This window comes from Micropterus dolomieu, linkage group LG06 (genome assembly GCF_021292245.1).
Source record: "Micropterus dolomieu isolate WLL.071019.BEF.003 ecotype Adirondacks linkage group LG06, ASM2129224v1, whole genome shotgun sequence".
Classification (NCBI taxonomy): Eukaryota; Metazoa; Chordata; class Actinopteri; order Centrarchiformes; family Centrarchidae; genus Micropterus; species Micropterus dolomieu.
Window position 1 is genome coordinate 29,873,659 of NC_060155.1, and position 4,002 is coordinate 29,877,660.

Here is a 4,002-nt window from a genome sequence, read left to right on the forward strand (position 1 = left end):
CCTGGGGTTGTTCCTATTTTCCTCTATTAATGACGAGTAGTACGCTGCTCTGGCATTACGGAGGGCCTTCCTATAAGTTTTAAGACTATCTTGCCAAATTAAACGAGAATTTTCCACTTTGGTGGAACGCCAATTCCTCTCAAGTTTCCGCGATATTTGCTTTAATTTGCGAGTTTCAGTATTATACCATGGAGCTAACCGTCTTTGTTTTATTAATTTCTTTTTTAGAGGGGCAACAGAGTTGAGTGTCATTCGCAGCGAGCCTGCAGCACTATCAAAAAGATGATCGATTTGGGAGGGACTGAAACTAGCATAGGAGTCCTTTGAGAGAGTGGGAGGAACACTCTGAGATAAGCCAATGGAATCTAACAGAGAGATAAACGCAGTACTGAAGCTGTCATTCTCAACGTCCACATGAATATTAAAATCCCCTACAATAATAACTTTGTCCGTTTTAAGGACTAAAGTTGACAAAAACTCAAATTCAGATAAGAATTCAGAATACGGGCCAGGTGCTCGGTACACTATAACGAAGAGAATTGGTTGCAGTGATTTCCAACATGGGTGCGAAAGACCAAGAACAAGACTTTCAAATGAGTTATAGTTTAGTTTAGGTTTAGAGCTGATTAGTAGGCTAGAGTCAAAGATAGCTGCAACTCCACCTCTTCGGCCTGTGCCTCGAGGAATGTGAGTATTAATATGACTGGGAGGGGTGGATTCATTTAGGCTAACATATTCTCCATCACCCAGCCAGGTTTCAGTAAGACAAAATAAATCAATATCATAATCTGATATTAGTTCATTTACTAGTACAGCTTTAGAAGAGAGAGATCTGATGTTTAAGAGTCCACATTAAATTTTTCTATTAGTTTGCACTATTGCTCTTGTGGTTTTAATTTTTATGAGGTTTTTATGCACAGCTCCTCTTCTGTTTACCTTTGATTTAAATAATTTCGATGGTCGGGGGGCAGACACCGTCACTGTAGGATTTTCACTCAGTAACTCCTGAAATGGAGGAGCAGAGAAGTGTGTTAGACTGCGACTCTGCGTAGGGTTTTGGGTGGGTAACTGCTGAATTAGAAGGGCAGAGAAGTGTGTTAGACTGCGACTCTGCCTCCTGGTCTCAACTCTGGGTTGTCATGGATTTGGTCCACTAATAAACTTGGCCAGATTTCTAGAAATGAGAGCTGCTCCTTCCCAAGTGGGATGGATGCCGTCTCTCCGGATCAGACCAGGTCTTCCCCAGAAAGTCTGCCAATGACCAACAAAGCCCACATCGTTTGCTGGACACCACCTCGACAACCAGCGGCGGAATGACGACATGCGGCTATACATGTCATCACTGGTCAGATTTGGCAGGGGTCCAGAGAAAACTACGGTGTCCGACATTGTTTTTGCATATGTACACACCGACTCAACATTAATCTTAGTGACCTCCGATTGGCGTAACCGGGAGTCAAATAAGACTCAATGTCGCCCCCTCTGGCCCCAGGGATGCACTTAACTATGGCCGCTGGCTTCGCTAACTTCACGTTTCTCAAAATGGAGCTGCCAATGATCAGAGTTGGTTTCTCAGCGGGTGTGTCGCTGAGTGGGGAAAATCTGTTAGAAACATGAACAGGTTGATGGTGACCCGTGGACCCGTGAATGCTTACGACTATCCCTCCTTCGGACAGTCACCCAGCCCCCCCCCCCTTTCCTGGCTGCTCAGGGGATGCCGGGGGACGGCTACCACAGGCTAACTCAGGCCGTTTCGCACCAACTACCGGGGACTGGCTAGCTACAGTAGCTAAAGACTGATCTACCAAGGTGCGGAGCCGGACTTCTAAATCACTGAGCCTCGCCTCCATGTCTATAAATAAACTACATTACACGTACTATTACCGCTAAAGGAGGCAGAGGAGTAACTGAACATCTGACACACCGAGCAGGAGAAAGTAGGAGAGCGAGAGGGAGAAGCCATCGCTGTTAGTGGACAGTTGGCTGCTGTAATCTAACAAATGTAACTGGAATTTAACGAGAGCAGCACAACACGGTACCAACACACAAGCACCGGAAACGGAAATGAGTCGACACGCTTACCGCAGTACGTCAGCCAACCAGTCATCAGGTTGGATGGTTGACAGTGTCACATTGCAATTTGTTTGTTATGTCAGAAGCCTAATTTTTCAACACGCCCAAGTGGCCAATGGGAGAGACTCTGTTACCTGCCACGACATCGAACTACAGACCACATCCACAGCCCCCCCCCCCCATTAATAAACATGTCGACCAAAACAAGAACATCATTTTCTCATTTTGTAGATTTCAGAAAAGCATTTGACTCATTCTGGCATCACGACCTGTTCCTGAAGTTAACTGAAAAGGGGGGAAATAAGAAATGTGCTGTTAAAATGGCAACAGATTTCCCCCCAGAGTGGAGGGGTGATTCATTGATATCTCAGCCAGCCTGTCTCTTTGTGCTTCACGTTGTTTTAATACAGAGTTTTTTGATTAATAAAGGTTTATATTCTAATGTAACTGCTTTCCGGCCATACTGTCCTTCCGGGTGCTAGGGACCCGTTTGTGGCTCCAAGGGGGGGCCTCCATTTCTTAGCTGTCCATCAATTGTATTTCACCTATTTAACCTATTTACAGAGCTAGAGACTGACATAATCGACCTGTCCAGGGTGCAGATTGCATGTACTTCATTTATTTGTAGTATTTACAATGTGTTAGTGCTTAGTGTTTGGGCCCCTATGTACAAGCTTCAGATAGCTTAAAAAGGTATCCCTTTTATCAAGTCTGCATGATTTCTAATGATTATACTTGTATTTTAATGTTTGACTGTATTTTAAACTATACCGGACTGAACCAACCTGAACTGAGCTTGGCATCCTGCAGCCACAAAGACTAACCCAAACCCTGAAACTAATAAAAACTAAACTAAACTAGCAAACTCACGTTAAAAACTAATTATAACTAAATTGAAAATGAAAACAGAAAGTATACATATACATACATTAGATAAACATATGTTAACATAGGTTAAACCTGCAGTGGAACTTCTGTCTCCCCCTTCTGGCAGTGACGTGTAATGGACGTTCATTTATCTGGAAAAGTTTGGCTCTTTTTTACACATAGAGAATTTTTAGCAGAACATAATCCCAGTAATCTCTCTGACCTAATTGTCCGAGACACACCAGCACGTCCCTTGAGATCCTCGGGCAGACGTCTGCTGTCTGTTCCAGAGTCTCCACTGAAAACTAGAGGGGACAGTTTGCAGTCGGGGCTACGAGGCTCTGGAACAGCCTGCATGAGGAAATCAGGGCGGCTGAGTCAGCAAACTCTTGAAGAGCCTTTCCTGATTGTAGTTGATTTTAAATATCTATTTTTCTTTTAACTGTATTTTAATTTCACAACTTTCCTCTGGCTTTTACTGCAAATGTTATTTTGTTTGCTGTGTTTTATTGTCTTTGCTCTAGTGAAAGAAACACTTTGAAACACTATTTTGAAAAGTGCTCTATAAATAAAGATTATTATTATTATTTATATATATTATATTATATAATATTTTACCAATAGTAAGAGATCAAAGGTGGTTATTATGGAGAAAATGAATTTTTTAAAGCATATTAATTCATTTCAGATTTCCTAGTAAAACATCTGGAAGTTAAACCAGTTAGTGTCTTCGTGTTACTGGGACAGACAGGAGGACAAAAGGTGAGTCAGAGGACTCAGCTCAGGTGAGGAGGGGACTGTAACACCTGACTCCCACCAGCAGAGGGCGTGCTGATGTCACAGTGTGTGTGTGTGTGTGTGTGTGTGTGTGTGTGTGTGTGTGTGTGTGTGGCGGTCTGTTCTGAGCGCACTCCATCTGCTGTGTTCAGGACTCTGATTATAACAACAAACTAAAAATTAATTTCACACCGACAGTTTCTCCTCCACGTGAGGTGATGGTGACGCCGCGCTGACTCACCAGTGTGTGTGTGTGTGTGTGGGGGGGGGGGGGGGGGGGGGGGG